Raw genomic sequence first — 17,454 nt, 5'->3', positions numbered from 1 at the left:
TGATCAATTAAACAGTAATAAATCAGCAGGACCAGATAGTATTCACCCAAGAGTTCTGAACAAACTCCAATATGAAACTTCAGAACTACTAAGTGTGGTATGTAACCTATCACTGAAATCAGTTTATGTACCAGATGACTGGAAGGTAGCTAATGTAACTCCCAATTTTTTAAAAGGGCTCCAGAGAAGGTCATGGCAATTACCAGCCATTGATCCTAACTTCAGTAACAGGCAAATTCATAGAAACTATAGGGAAGAACAGAATTATCAGACACACAAACTGTCATAAATATAAAGGGAAGGGTAAACCCCTTTAAAATCCCTCCTGGCCAGAGGAAAACTCCTCTCACCCGTAAAGGGTTAAGAAGCTAAAGGTAACCTCGCTGGCACCTGACCAAAATGACCAATGAGGAGACAAGATACTTTCAAAAGCTGGGAGGAAGGAGAGAAACAAAGGGTCTCTGTCTGTCTCTATGCTGCTTTTGTCGGGGATAGACCAGGAATGGAGTCTTAGAACTTTTAGTAAGTAATCTAGCTAGGTATGTGTTAGATTATGATTTCTTTAAATGGCTGAGAAAAGAATTGTGCTGAATAGAATAACTATTTCTGTCTGTGTATCTTTTTTGTAACTTAAGGTTTTGCCTAGAGGGATTCTCTATGTTTTGAATCTAATTACCCTGTAAGGTATCTACCATCCTGATTTTACAGGGGGGATTTCTTTACTTCTATTTACTCCTATTTCTATTCAAAGTCTTCTTGTAAGAAAACTGAATGCTTTTTCATTGTTCTCAGATCTAAGGGTTTGGGTCTGTGGTCACCTATGCAAATTGGTGAAGCTTTTTACCAAACCTTGTCCAGGAAGTGGGGTGCAAGGTTTTGGGAAGTATTTGGGGGGAAAGACGTTTCCAAACAGCTCTTCCCCAGTAACCAGTATTTGTTTGGTGGTGGTAGCGGCCAATCCAAGGAGAAAGGGTAGAATATTTTGTACCTTGGGGAAGTTTTGACCTAAACTGGTAAAGATAAGCTTAGGAGGTTTTCATGCAGGTCCCCACATCTGTACCCTAGCATTCAGAGTGGGGGAGGAACCTTGACACAAACAAACATCATTTGCTGGGGAAAAGTCAACACAACTTTTGCAAAGAGAAGTCATGCGTCACCAATTAGAATTCTTTGAGGGAGTCAACAAAGCATATGGAGATAAGGGTGTTCTAATCAATATAGTGTACTTGGATTTTCAGTAAGCCTTTGACAAGATACCTCACCAAAGGCACTTAAGGAAACTAAGTAGCCATGGGATAAGAGGGAAGATCTTTTATGGCATTGCCCATTGTCAGAAGATACTGGGCTAGATGGACCTTTGGTCTGACCCAGTATGGCCACTGATGTTCTTATGTACATGGAGAGAGGTGAACAGTTGGGTCACCCAAGGATCTGTAGTATGATCTGTGCTGTTCTACATATTCATTAATGATCTGGAAAAGGGGGTAAAGTGGCAAAATTTGCAGATGATACAAAATTACTTAAGATAGTCTGCTTTGGATTTAACTGAGAGGAGTAAAAGGGCTCTCACAAAACTGCATGAGAAGGCAACAAAATGGTATATGAAATTCAATGTTGATAAGTGCAAAGTAATGCACATTGCGAAAAATAATCGCAACTATACATGTACAAGGATACGTCCTAAATTAGGTGTTACCAACCAAGAAAGATCTTGGAGTCACTGTGGCTGGTTCTCTGAAAACTTTTGCTCAATGCACAGTAGTAATAAAAAAGGCTAACATATGTTAGGAACTATTAGAAACAGGATAGAAAACATGACAGAAAATATAATGCCACAATATAAATCCATACTGCATCCATAACTTGATTACTGTGTCCAGTTCTGGTCACCCCATCTCAAAAATGGCATAGTGGAACTGGAAAAGGTTTAGAGAAGGGCAACAAAGATGATCGAGGAAATGAAAAGGCTTCCATACAAGAAGAAATTTAAAAGACTGAGGTTGTTCAACTTGGATAAGAGGGATATGATAGAGGACTATAAAATCTTGAATGGTGTGGAAAAACGGAATAAAGAAGTGCTATTTATCCTTTCACACAATAGAAAAGCCAGGGGTCACCCAGCAGCTGCTGGTTCAATACACGCAGGCAGATGGTTTAATACAAACAAGTACTTTTTTCACATAACGTGGAACTCTTTGGCATGGAATGTTGTGATGGCCAAAAGTAAAACTGGGTAAATTCATGGCAGATAGTTTCATCGATATTTATTAGTCAAGATGATCAGGGATGCAACCCTATGCTCAGGGCAACCCTAAACCTGACCGCCAAGAGTGGAAAATGGCTGGATCCCTGCCATGTTCTGTACTCTCCTCCTGAAGCTGTTTTCAACAGTGGCCTGTACCAGGATATCCGGCAAGATGGACCATGGCCTGACCCAGTATGATAGATCTTACATTCTTAAAGCAATTTGAATTGTGTGTTTTTGGAAAGCATTCCCAGACGAGCTCTGTATATGCAGTATATGTGGGAATACACTCTGTAGGATGTGTTTGTAGAGGGACGGGATGGGGAAGGGTTAATCCTACATTGTGGGCTGAGGAAACCACACCCCCTTCACTCTACTGGGTATGCTCCAGGTACACTGGTATAAAAGGGAGCAGCTCAGCTCAGTTGTGGGTGACAGCCAAGGATCAGCCGAAGCCCAAAGGGGGCAGAGAGGCCATAAAAGAAGCACATGCCAAGATACCTACGGTGACCTCACTGCATTTGGAGTTGCTGGGGACAGCACAGATCAGAGAATCCGGAGATAACAGACACACCCAAACCGTGACAGTGGGAACTACAGTAGGAAGCAGCCCAGGGGAATTTGATAGGGGCTTGGTTAGGGAACTGGAATTTTTAGTGGGCGTGTTTCGGTTGGAATCCTCCCCCTACCCCATCTCAGTGGCAGTGCCCTGGGCTGGGGCCCAGTGGAGAGGGATGGCCCAGACCCCCCTACTGGGGACACCAACCCCCTTCCTGTGCATAGCAGCCCCCATCCTGATTGACGCTGGCCATTAGGCCTTACTGGCCTGCCAACAAGGGTGAATATAATGATTGTAGCTGCTAGGCCTTACTGCCTCGCTAAGAGGGGCGAATCTATGGATTCTGGCTGCTAGGCCTTACCACCCTGTTTCCCTGGAATGAATTTAACAAATGTAGCCACTAGGTCTTACTGCCCTGCTAGGAAGGGTAAATCTATTGACTTTGGGCCACACTGCCCAGCTATTAGGGACGAGTACATTGACTTTAGCCATTACCCTGCTAAGAAAGGCAGGTATATTGAGTCTGGTTTAGGAGGCTGTGAGGGGCACATTCGCCCCATACTGGACAAGGTTTCCCCCAACCCTGCCAGATGGGCATGTACCAATTTGCAGCAATAAAGAGCATCTTAGTGGTTTGAAAATATGTTTCCTGTAGGCATTTATACTGAGTGTTCTGAATATACTTGAAGGAGAAATGCATTGTATAATTGTGATTCTTCTTCTATGTCACATGTCTGGACCACTAACCTCTGCCTCACAATGAAACTCTCAAGTAGGTAGGTAAGGTAGGAAACCTGGAGTTACTGTGCCCAAGGAAATAATGTGTATCACCAATTCTCAAGCCACATGCTAAGATTTCTGTACCAGGATTGATCTATTTTGCTTCAGAAGTCAAATCCTAGATGTATAGAGCTGGGAAGTATATACAAAACACAGCATCAAAGGAAATCCCTGAAGCATTTGCTCTACAAGCTTCCTCGAGGGGGATTTCACAGCATCCATAGCATCCTATCTCAGTACACATGTCGAAATTCGAAAGATTCCCATGTTTATCTTGAGAAAAATGGCTACAACAGCAAGATTTTTTGATTTATTTGCCACTGGAAAAGCTATTTCACCATTGTAGTCATCATTTCTAATGACTGGTTACATTGTCCAACCAACTTTTGGAGTTTGCTTATACAAGGAACTTTTCACAAAAGTTTATTTAAGTTCTTTAAATTTATAGAGGCTGAAATTGTATTTAGCATGCATCCAAATTCATACTGAAAGTGAGGGCAGGCCACATTTAGATCAAAACTGACTGTAAGCTGCTGAGGGAACAGGGAATTGGACTTATATGGTTTAAATACTTCAAATTCCTAGAAGATCCTGTCTTTCCGTAACAATTTCCTAGCAAAAGAACATCATCCCCGTTGCACTACTGAGACAAATTGAAGCTTCCCCCTCCCCAAGAACATCCACATCTCTTTAGCCAGACAAAGAGAAAAGTATAATTAACACAAAAAATGAAATGGGGGAAGGAGGGTGAAGTAAAATAGAACAAAATTATATGAGAGAAAAAGTGATGACCAAGAAACCTGCATCCATAGTAACCTTCAAATGTATGGAGGAAAATTATCAAGAATCTTCTAAAGTAGTGACCAATTTCACCCATAAATATTTGCATGTGTACACATGAGATAGTTAAACATATACGTGCTTGATCTGCAAATGAAAAATTGAGGTATAAAGTTGGAGGCATCTTTGAAAATGTGGTATATAACATCTATTTTTTTAAAAACTTTTAATACAATGGATAGAGCTCTGCACAGGTACAAAATTTGTATCCATATCCGATTCTCAAACATGGTCCGCGGATGTCTGCAGGCTCTGACAACGGATGTTACTTTAGGCAAAAAGCAAATGGGAAGTAGGATGAAACGCTTTACTTCTGATAAGAACATAATTCACAAGCATGTTTTTTTCTGCTTCACAGACCAAGTATTTTTTGTTCTTGCCTTGAACTTTTTACAGAAGCAAGAGGCAACATTTACAGGTGGTAAACTCATTTCACCATGAAAAGTGGGGTCCCTTTTGTACCCTGCATTCACCTCTTTCCTTCCAATGAATCCTGGGGTAACCTGGTGGCCTGTGCCTGCCCTCCTATTTTTTACTCTGAAGGTCAAATGGCCTCCTCATGGGTCTTCGGTTTTGAAGGTGGGGAGGGAGATTGTTGCAAATTTGCAGCTGTGCAAATATCCTCTGCCCACATGTGCATAACATTTCAAACAATGCACTCAGGCTAAGTCTGAGTAGATTCAAGATACACTGCAAATATTTTACACCACTCCAAAGGCATTGGCCAGCATGGTCAAGTGCCTGACATTTCTCTGACTGGGAAGCAGCAGTCACTGATCAGGTTGGCTAATCACAATATATAGCCCAATTCTCAAGGCTGGAAAATCAAATCAGGAAACATATCTTGCACTTCACCTCTATCTTACTATTATGTTTTATGTTATGTTTTTCTATATACAAAGAGGTACCATATACTTTCAGCCTGAATGACTTTATTTAGGGAAAACAACAAATCACACCAGTTACATAGCTACATACATCATGGTAAAGAAACCAGATAGCATTTCCCAGCGTCCGATCCAAGGTCCATTCTGGAAAAATAATAGGAAAATCCCAGATTCTGTGACTTCTGCAGCTTTATCTGCACAATATTCATTGTTTCTGTAACATGCACATTTCTTGAGGACCTGTGAACTTTAGGGAAAATTATCTTCACTGTATTAGGCTGTTTTTATTTATTTTATTTTTAGAAATAGGTGACCTTGATCGGGCAAAACAAGACCCATCACCTGAACCTGAAATACACTCTTCAAAGGATTTGAAAAAAAATACTATTTTTCCCCCCTCCCCATTATTTTTCCTTTTCATGTTTTTCTGCACTTTGTTGTTCTGGTCAGGACAGGAAGCTAATGTATCTGGAGAAAACCTTCTCCTACAATTTTCTCCTCCATCCCAATTTTGTAGAACTAAGATGTTCAGATAAACATGCACAATTTTTATTATCTGATATAATCTGAACCTTTTTATGTCCATCTATTTATAAACCATGAAAAATTATCCTTGGATTTGTCAGGTGTCCTCAACTTGAAACACAAAAAAGTGTAGAGGACCATAAAAAGTCCAATTGCCATGTCTGTATCCCATTGATGTTCAGAAAGTAGTAAAGAGTCCCATCATGGGTCCCAGTTGCCTTTTCTATTCTTTTTAAAAATTAATCTGACAATGAAAAGTTGTTAACATAAATTTAAAGATGACTCTTCACAAGACTCATTCTCCCTATAGCAAAGGGCAAGATATTGGATTATACTATACTCCCTGCCATAAATTTATTATTTCCTTTGAAACCATCAATTTAGAGGGCAATACCATAGTATTCATTCAAAAGCCTTTAAAACTGAAACCTTTCCAGAAGGTGGAAAATTAAGTTTCCTGCCTGAGAACTATTGTGAGATAAAAATCTGCTCTTGCTTCCTGCTTCTCTTTATAAATCCTGTCTGATGCAAAAATGGCACTTACACTTTTCAAAAGTGATATTCGTTTCCTAAGAGAGAACCAAAAGTGCTAATTCTTGAGCCACTGAAAATTATTTCTTGAAATTGGTTATGGTATTTTAGAGAGTTTTAGTTAGATAAAAAGAAAGGAGCCACGATGATGAGAAGAATGCAAAAACATGTCCAAAACCTCATGATTTTATAAGTGATATAATCTTATGATAATCCCAACCCCATCTCCATTGTCTGATATCATTTTTATATGTGTCCTGTCATGCCTTAGATCAGTGGTTCTCAACCAGTGGTCTGGGGACCCCTGGGGGGGCTGTGAGCAGTTTTCAGGGCCACCAAGCAGGGCCAGCATTAGACTCACTGGGGCCCAGAGTAGAAAGTTGTAGCCCCACCGCATGGGGCTGAAGCCCAGAATCCTGCTACCCAGGGCTGAAGCTGAAGCCTCAGCAATGTAGCTTCATGGGAACCCCTGTGGCATGGGGCCCCCAGCAATTGCCCTGCTTGCTACCCCAATTCTGGTCCTGGATTTTATATGCAGAAAATCAGTTACTGTGGCACAGGTTGGGCCTCAGAAAGAAAAAGGTTGAGAACCCCTGCCTTAGATGTCTCTCTATAGCCAGACTTTTTGGAGTAAGAGCCATATCTTTTATATTCAAATCACCGTCACACTGGTAGCACTGTATAAATAATTAACAATCATAGTAAATGGAAAATCTTAAAATGCTTGATTCAATTTAAATGTTAATTTGTTTCTAGTTTTTCTTTTTTGTTAATTTATTTGAAATTCTGAGGCCTGAATTTTTAAATGGACTTCAATTGTATTTTGTAGGTGCCAATCTACAAACCACTTGGGCCAGGAACGAAAGAGGACCTCAGTAACTCATCCAACTGAAACTGCAGGTGGAATTCTACATAGGCAGAATTTAACTGCCTATGTTGGAATTTCGCCAAGAAAAGAATAAGTTAATAATGCTCTTCTTACAAGAAATATGATGGAATCTTTAAAGACAAGTGGCCTCTGTTTAATATCCCATCTGAAAGGATTTTGATCAAAGGAATAAAACAGTAATACTTGGTACTAAACTCTGTTCCCCTCAGAGATGTGAGGGTATCACTTGCATATTAGGATTCTACCTGTTGGATGTTCACAGGATTGTTTCAGTATGTGAGACACAAATATTCTAACGAGCATGTTTACCTTCCACCACTGTATCTTAATAGCTGAAACTGGGATGCAAAACAACATCACAGAAGTGTCAGAACATGATAAATGGTTTCAATTTCTGACTCTGGTGCAGATTTATACAAAAAGTGAGAAGGAGCTTTTCCTATGCTAAGGATTTTGTTTTGTTTTTTAAATTCTTTTAAGGGTGACTTTATAAAGTAGATGTTCATGAAAGATGAACAACAAGGAAGTGAACAGAAGACTTCAGTGTAGGCCCATGCCTAGTGTGACAAAGCTCTGTCCTTGTCTCAGTGGGTCCTGCGCTTCCTGGTGGATTTTGCTAGCCTCAGAGGCTCACTGTGACCTTCATGTAGCCCTTCTCTCTCTAGAGGCAAGGGTCACAGCCAGCTAAGCCATTTTCATCATAAGCCAGCAAGGGAGGTGAGGAGAAGCAACCCTCCCTCACACACTCTTTGTTGTCTTCCAGTCTCGGTGATTAATAGGGGAGGGGAGGGGGGAGCCTGGGCCCTCCCTCTTCTCCAGGCTCCAGCCCAGGGACCCTAATAGTAGCAGCTATGGTAGATGACTTTTTGGAAATAGGATGTGTACAATTCCCTGGGCCACTTCCCCATAGCAGCCCCCACTCAAAATCTCCTTCACCCTTACCTCAGGGCCTCCTTCCTTGCACCTGATATGGTTTGTACTGTTTAGTTCCTCCAACAGCACTGCTTCCTCCTACAGCTCCTGACACGCACGGCCAACTGACTAACTGGGGGGCTTTTAACTAGTTTCAGCCAGCCCCTGATTGGCTTCAGGAGTCCCAATCAACTTAGCCTTCTCCCTGCCTTCTGGAAAGATCTTAATTGGCCCCAGGTGTCTTAATTGACCTGGAGCAGCTGCTATTTACTTATCCTGGTAACAGGGATTTGTTTAGCCTGGGGCTAATATATTTGTCTACCACTACTTTTCTATAGCCATCTGGCCTTGCCACATCACAGTAGTAAGAAAGGCACTGTCTACATCAGCTATACTGCTGGAATCTGATAAGTGTCTTCTGTTCTCTGCAGGGATTCAAATTTATGAACTAGCTCAAAGAATCCTCTTGGGTCTAAAAGCAATTGATATGGTCTTCAAAATGATAGTCCTGCAATCACATTATTTAGTAATACATAGTCATACGTTTTCTTTGAATTGATTTGTAAGGTTAGGGAGAGTATTTAGTGTAGGGGTTACGTAAAACCCCAGGAAATTCAGTTTCTAGATTTTATCTGATAAACTGGAACCAATCCCCTTTTCCAAAGACCTGATACATGCCCTTCATCACATCTAACCTTGTTCTCTGATGATCTTGCAAAATGCCTCAGCACAATTCAATGATCTACTGAATATCATGATTCTGCCACATGGAAAACAATAAAAAACATGCAGTATCAATCAGACCTCACTATTTCCCTGAGAATTCAAACACCTCTTTCTCTCTTCATTTATTTATTTATATAAAATAACTGCTTATAAAGTTTGGATTTACATTAACGAGAAACAGTTGGTGTAAATAATTTCTATTCAAACTGTTCTACCAGTCCTAGGTAATAAAAGGAATATATCCTCTGCATTTGATGGACTTTATAGGTACAAAGTATTTCATGCTCAGAGGGAACATGAAAACAATACTGGCAAGCAGACTATAGAATTATTTTACTTAACCTCACATTTATCATAACCATGAGGAGACATTTGGAAAACTAAGCCTATTATTGTTTGCTCTTATTTTTATACACCGTTAGTGTGCATGGTGATTTACAGACTCGAATGAAGACAAGAGCCAGACCCTGAGGAATTTACAGTGTAAATTAGATAGCATAATAAATAATAATAGAAGACAATAGGAGGGGAAAGGACACACACACACACACAACAATGAGACTTACATGGTCATTAACAGACAGAGTAAGGGGTGAATTAGGTCTGGCCCTTGCACAGAGAAAAGAATATGGAGTCTCTCTCTCCCCTGTTCAATGGTCAGACACAAATGCAGATGCCTGTGAGAGCACCAACCTAAGGAATAGTACCGGGTGAGCACATCTCCTGTATTCTCTGGAAACATTTTCTGAATCTACATTTTCAGCTGGGTGGCAATGTCTTTAAATGTAGGCCAGGGCCTCTAAGGCACAAGTTGGTCCTAAGCCCCCAATTCAACAAGGTACTTATATTTAACTCTAAGCAGGTGCTTAAATACCACTGAAGTCAAGGTTTATCTTCTTTCAATAGAGGTGATTAACCTCAACAACATTCAAAATAACCAGTTCAGATTAGTGAGCCACTACATAGCTTTGGAAGTGGCTTGGTGTAAGCCTGTGATGCCTCTAACAAAAATGAACATGGTCCCTAGTTTGCTACTGTTGTCCACACTCACATTCACTCATCTTCCAGAGATGCAGGAGATGGCAGCATCTGCCATCCAACGTTCTGAATGGTTCAATGACTATTGTGTCCAAGGTAAGTTAAAGCCTGCCAGTTCTTTTGTAGGGTTGGCAATGAGGTATTTGTTTGGGATATTAGCATTATCCCAGAATTCTTTCTAGTGTTTTTCAGGATTGAAGGAGAACGCCTTGGGATGTCTATGCAGCACTTTGAAGCAAGCCTCCCAGCACCAGACTTAGCCTTGTGGGGCTCGAGCTAGTGCTCTAAAAATAACTGTATAGACAGTGCTTCAAAGTTGAGACTCAAGCTGGAGTTTAGGCTCAGAAATCCCCTTCTGCCCCCCAGGCCTCAGAACCTCAGCTGCAACTTCAAAGCACTGTCCATACAACTATTTTTAGACCACTGATGCAAGCCCCGCTAGCCTGAGTCTGTCAACCTGGGTTGGGAGGTTCACTCCAAAAGCATTTAAGAGCTTTAGCCTGATCCTAAAAAGGCTTGTGAGATTTCAGATGCATTTTCAGAAGGTTCTGGAAGACCTCAAGAATTGGTAAGTTCAATTGGCAGTCATTCAATTGTACTCATGAGCTGTGTGTGTGTTTGTGCCTCTCTCTCTCTCTGGAGTTGGGTGGGGGGTATATTTTCTAGAGAGGCTAAGCACTGAACAAATCTTGATTTTAATATTCCAATTATAATTCTCATCATGGCATTGAGCTGAACGTCCAGAGATTTGGTATTTGAGCTGCCTGCCCAGAAGAGGGCACAATATTCAGCAATCCAGTGTACCTGTGTTAGATTCGCTGTTTGAAGTGTGTGCGCTTCAGTACCCCTTGTTGCCAGCAAGTTTTTGGACAAGGCTAGTCTTTGCTTTTGCCTTTTCTCATGTCTTTTCCAGATGAGCTTTAAGAGTCAGGCTTCTGTTCAAGGTTACACCCAAGTACTGTGGATAGTGCTCATTGCAGACAAGCGGACTTTAGAAGTGGTTCCTTATCAACTCTATCATTTAGGTGAAAGGCTATTAGCAAGGTCTTGGAAGCATTAGGGTGCAGCTTCCAGTAATGAAAGTATCCCACTGTTATATTAAGATTGGAAGACAGGGAGTCACCAATAGTGGTGAGATCTTTGCCTTGTGCCACAAGAGCAAGGTTGTCAGCATAAATTATTTTACATGAAATTATGTCAGGTAAGTCATTTATGTAGATGTTGAATAGTGGAAGAGCCAGCACAGAACCTTGAGGTAGACTATTATTGTGGGTGCATGCATTAAAAGGATGCAGTTATCTACAGTTGCTCAACATTGTGGCCAGGAGCCGCATAGTGCTACAGCTTTTAATTACCCTTTGTGCCCTGAGCAATAGCCCATATTGCCATACTGTGTTGTAAACCGCAGACATTCCTGTCAATGCCGTTCCAGTTTTCAATTCCTCTGGAAGACAGCCTGCGTGTGACTGGTAATGATAAGAACCTGGCCACAGCATCTTCATCTCAGTTTGAAACCAACCTGTTCTTTTGGCAGGATAGTCTCAAAGATAGGGGATAGGTGGGCCAGTAAGACACTGAACTTGCAAGCTGTGAAGAGGAATGATATTGAGCGATAGCTGGTGGCATCATCTGGTGATTTCCCATATTTGAGGAAGGCAATAACTATCACCTCAGGCCAACTTTTTGGTTGAGATCCTTAAGGGAGTTAAGGAGATCAGTTTTCACTAGAGACAAGCCTGAGCAGCATGGCTTGGATATGGATTTCAATTTTTGCAAATTTCAGGGCTGTACATACCAAGAGTCTTCCACTGAATACCTTATATTGAAGACAATGTCAGAGCAGAGAGGATTTAAATCAATAGTTATTCAGTAGAGACTTTAGAGATGGCACTGAAACAGTCTTCTCAGCCAGAGTTAAAACAGATTTATACTACAATGCCTCTGCTTTAACTCTTAGTGCTGGTCTCTATTACATGTTAATAACATTTTTTAAAAAAGCTTTTTATAGTTTCTCTTTCTAAGAAGTATAAATCACAAGAGTAGGTACAGCCGACTGCAACAGGTTTCAGCTAAAAACTGAAACGAAAGAGTGTAGCACTTAACTGTCTTGTATAAACGAAACTGAAGAACTTATACCAAGGACATTTTATTATTTTTAATAGTAAAGCAAAAGACAAAGAAATAAAAGTACTTGTTAACCACAAACTAAAGCGCGTCAACTTTCAGAATTCTGGGTAACAAACTCTAAGAATCTATTCTTATTCACATTACTCACGTGTGTAAGTGTTGCACTCCACAGGGATTGCAGAATCAGGCTCCAAGAGCCTGAATAAACTCCAAAGGATTTATGAGTTGAGTTTATTGGACAATACGCGCTACGGTCTGCTCTCAGTTACACAAGTGTAAATCTGGAACAGCACCTGTGATAAATGAAGTTGGGGGGGAGTTCCCTTTATGGACACCCAGCCAGCCAGTTAGCTATAAAGTCCCTCTTGGTAGCTGTTCTCTACTTGCTTTACCTGTAAAGGGTTAAAAAAGTCCAGGTAAAAGGAAGGGATTGTGCACCTGACCAAAAGAGCCAATGGGAAGGTTAAAATTTTAAAAAATTGGGAAAAAAGCTTCCCCTTTGTGTGCTGCTGTTGTTCTCCGGGAAAGAGGGGAACAGGGTGCAGTTATGCTGTGAGAACCAGAAGGCCAGATATGAAAATCATCAGATCATATCTAGAACTACTTATTTAACACCCAGATATGTAAGTAGATCAGGAATGTTTAGAAAGACGCAATTAGGTTTGTTTCTGTTTCTTTCTTATTGGCTTGTGGACTCCTCTGTGCTAACCCTGAATGCTTTTTATTTTACTTGTAACCTTTAAGCTGGACCTCAAGAAGGTTATTCTTGATGTTTAATTTTTAAGTGGGTTTTTTAAATCTAGCAAAAGCCTAAGTTCCAGATGTATTTTCTTTCTTTTTCGTGTCCTAAGAGGTTTGTGCATATGTTGTTTAATTAGCTGGGGGCAACAGCTAATTCCCTTTGTTTTCTTTCTCAGTTCTTCCCTGGAGGGGTGTATGAAAGGGCTTGAGGGTACCCCACAGGAAGGAATTCCCAAGGGCGCCTTCCTGGGTTCCAAAAAGGAGGTTTTGGCATTTGGATGGTAGCAACATCTACCCAGCCAAGGCCAGAGAGAAGCTGTAACCTTGGGAGTTTAATACAAGCCTGGAGTGGCCTGTATTAATTTTTAGAATCCTTTCGGGCCCCCACCTTCTGCATTCGAAGTGCCGGAGTGGGGAATCAGATTTGACAGCAACAGAGAAACAAAGAGCAGAGTTTAGCTCTCCATCTTGATGCAAGTCTCACCACATGGGTTAAAAGAGTGGGTGAAGAGACCATTGGCCAAAGCAGACTGAACCCCAAAGACAAGGATTTGTTGAGGATATAGACAAGCAAGGGCATACGGAGAGATGAATTACAAATTAAACTTAAAAACAGGGGAAAGTTATACATCTTATGGGTCTGGAGGTATGCCAGAGCTGGTCCTGTTCAAGAGCCTTTTTTAACATAAATAACAAAGAGGTTAACACACCAGTGAAGACTGCAACTGGTATCTCCATTGCACGCTCAAGTGTTGCTTAAAAACACACCGTGTACTTAGCATTTGCTATACATAGGGGTGACCGTAATTCTCCCAAAGGGAAAACAGGACATCGCCTGTGGCCGGCCCAAGGCTGGTGAGACCCCCAGCCCCCCCTGCTACCTGCCCACGCAACACCAGCCTGAGCGCCCCTCCTGCCACCTGCCTACTTGGGAGCCAGCCTGAGGTCCCCCTCTGTCCCCTGCCCACTTGGGACCAGCCTGAGGCCCCTCCCTTCAACCCCTTACATGCAGGGTTGGCTCAAGACCCCCTACTGCCCGCCTGCCTGAGGTTGGCCCAGTCTGAGCCGCTATCCAGAGCCCTCCCTCCCATGCAGGGCTGGTATTGCTGCTTTCCTTCTCTTCCTCCCCCATGTCCCGCTAGGCGTTTCGGTGGTGGCAGCATCTACCCATCCAAGGCAAGGGTGCCCCGTTAGGGATCACACTCCACTTTTGTGGCAAAACTGGGCATTTGTCCAGATGGCAAACGCAAAAGGGACCACTGCCCAGTTTTGCCAAAAAAGTCAGGACAGCGGGGACAGAGCTTAAAAAAGGGACTATCCCAGGCAAAACGGGACATATAGTCACCCTACCTATACATCTTTTAGGATATTTTTGAAGCAGAGCGGTGGAGTAAAGGAGAGTCCATGCTGATCAAAAGGTCAATCTTAGTACGAATTAAAATATGACAACGCTGTAACACAGTAATTAATATCTACTTCATGAAGTCAATATAACAAATGGCACAGTAAAGAGTCACAATTTTTTTTATTAATAAATAGTACAAAAAGGGATTTAATAGCACAGATCACGTGTCCATATCTTATTGAACCAATTTGGTTGTTTTAGCTAGATCCTGAATACACATAAATAATCATTTATAGTACAATGCATAAATCCTTTCAATTATGCAGTCTAACTCAATAGTGTAAGAAAACCATATTTACTGGACTATACCAAAGATTTATTATTATAAAATAACACCTAACAGCTAATTACAGTACTTGTTCCAGGCACCTTGTTATTACAGACACTAAATTATTATTAGATTACCACCACAAATATCACATTGTGTATTTGACTATGATGGGACAAGAGTGAAGATTAAGTGCCCAAAAGCTATAAAAGAGAGAAGACACCTCTGGGTGTAATTTAAAAAATTGTAGATATTGTGAAGGGGAGAGATTCATAGTGGCACCCAACACCAAGAAAGTGAGAGTGTGATTTACAGAAAGTATCTCAGAAGGGAGATTTCTTGTAGCAAAATTGACTTTGGGAGTGTTTTGTTGGCTGCACCACAGAAGACTCTCCAGCAGCAGGAGCAGGCATGCAGGCAGCAATTTATCAAAAAGAATTAAAAATATCTGTCTTCAGTTTTCTGCTGTAGTTTTTGGTTTTGTTTTTAATATTATAGCAGCTAACTATAAATATAACTGCAAGGCAAAATGCCATATAGGCTGAAGGACAAAATTAAAAAGGAATCTTCCCTTAAACAAACAAAATACCAGGAAATCTTATCGCCACCTTATGAAACTTCTCTATTTGGATCAAATCCATAATGCCTGCTGATTTTTACATTTACCTACATCTAGGCCATGATTCAGTTAAACACTTAAAAGACATGCTTAGCTTCAGGGCATAAGTGCCACTGAAGTAATTGCAAGGGACAACAAATCTATTCAGACTTCATTGGGACTTAAGTACTTGGCTGCCCTGGAGCCATACAGCAGGGTCCATTGCAGTGAAACGTATTCTGATAAACTTAGGTCAATGGGAAATGTACATATGCAGATCTCAGGACAGAATTTTGCTTCTGGTAAGTCAATCTATCATTATATTGGAAAATGACTTGGTAGCATAAGTTATTTTAAACAGAGACCAGTTTAAGACCAGCCCTTTCCGTCTTTTCTGCCCTTTAATTAAAACTGAAGATTCAATTGGCAAATGACATATTTGGAAGAAAATATGAGTCATTTAAATGAATGTATATTTTTATATTCTGCTGTTCACTATGTTGTATTCATGGAAAAAGTAAGCTTACATTGAGGACAAGAATACAATCTGTAGAAAAATGTCACTAGATAAACTTTGGCTGCTTTCAACTTAGATTGTAAGCTCTGTCAGTCTGTCTTTTCATTCTGTGTTTGTACAGCACCTACCACAATGGGGAGCTGGTCTATGGCTAGGGCTCCTATGCATATGATAATACCAATAATAAAACCAAGGGCAGTATGTTAATTTTCTTTCCTTTTTCTCACAACAGACACAAATTGGAAGAAAGATGATGTCCTTTCATGTAGCAATTTCATCATGGCAAACAGGCATTCACTTTAAGAGAATCTATTAGGTCTTCTCCATTTTCTTCAGCAATCTCTGGTCCTGATTCTCATCTCACTAACTAATGACTAGTTTATATCAAGATTTAGATCCCCACTTCATCATTTGGGCCCATCTCTCAGAAGTGGATCTTAACTGGAATATTTCCTGAAGACTTTGAATTTTGAGGTAGTTACTACCCAAACTGCACTGTTCAGGCCCATTTCTGTTTTCTTAATTAGGATGAGCTAATTAAGAAGATTATAATCAGATACTTCTGTCAACTTCGGTAAAATTATCGGTTTGACATTGGGTGGTATATCTGATGTTCCTATTTTGCTCACATTCATTTTTATTATTCCATAATATTTCATATACCTTTCACATTGTCCCTTTAACACTACTTAATTAAAAACATAATAAAACATTAAACCAGGTAATTGTGAACTTGACATATTCCCCTTAATGCTCAGCCTAAAGTAAGCAGAAATCTGCCCTAAATGAGCAGTTGAAGGTTGCCCGGTCACAACCACTGTCTGCAGCAATGTAACTTTAGAACAGCCCTGCAGCTGCTCTAAGTTATGTTGCGGGCTTTCTGGGACTTGGCTAACTCAAAAATCAAGGGAACAGAGTAGTGGCTACAATCCAGTTTCCACTTTGCTCCCCTCTGGTGTGCTGAGTGCAAACTCAGCATATCAACTGGGCACTGAACCTATTGTATGCGAGAGCATTTTTGTTTTCTTTATTTAAAAACTAAGTTATGGATAACTAAGTGTACATGCTCTGACCTAGTGTAAGGGAGCTTCTCTTTTGCTTTAATAGAACAGAAACCCTAGAAATCATGGTTCCAGTCCCTGGAATAATTATCTCTGTACAAAAATATGATAATTAGTGTGTGCCATCATCATTATGATTAAAGCCTCAGTATTTCTAACACAGGCAATAGTGATAATAAGTATCCTTACAATGTGCTAAACACAAGCACACAGATTCTGAGAAGATACCAATTAATATTTTAACCATGCTCATCAATAGCTTTTGCTATGGTTCCATTGCCTTTCATTCCCATTATAAATGATGTTCCACTATCTGCATATTTTTTGCAATAGGGACAGGACAGTACTACATGTCCTTCACGTTGGTTTGCTTTTCTTCTGTGTGATCCTGTGCATCAAATAATTTTCCATGTAGTCCTATACTGGGTGGGTGCAGGGGTTTTTGTGTGTGTGTGGGGGGGGGTGGTTTGGTTTGGTTTTGTTCAGATAGAAAATCTATTCTAGAAGTAAGGATATTTGTAGGGAAACCATAACAAGAGACACAATAATTAACTAAAAATAACTTTAAATGGCTTTAGAAGTTACACAACAAACTCTACATGAGACTCTTGATACACAGCGATTCTCTATTGCACAGTAAGAAGAGCATTGTATTGGAAGAACATGTATGATTTGTTCAACTACAAAGAGAAAGGAAGTTCACTTCCATAACTTTGCAATATGAATAACCTGCCACCCTCCAAGTTTCTCATTAAGCTTCTATTGAAATTTTTTAGTATTTAGTTAAATGGCAATTGACTGATCT

The sequence above is a fragment of the Caretta caretta genome, chromosome 4 (genome assembly GCF_965140235.1).
Source record: "Caretta caretta isolate rCarCar2 chromosome 4, rCarCar1.hap1, whole genome shotgun sequence".
In the NCBI taxonomy this organism is placed as follows: Eukaryota; Metazoa; Chordata; order Testudines; family Cheloniidae; genus Caretta; species Caretta caretta.
The sequence above is the reverse complement of the archived record's forward strand: the minus strand, read 5'-3'. Positions refer to the sequence as shown.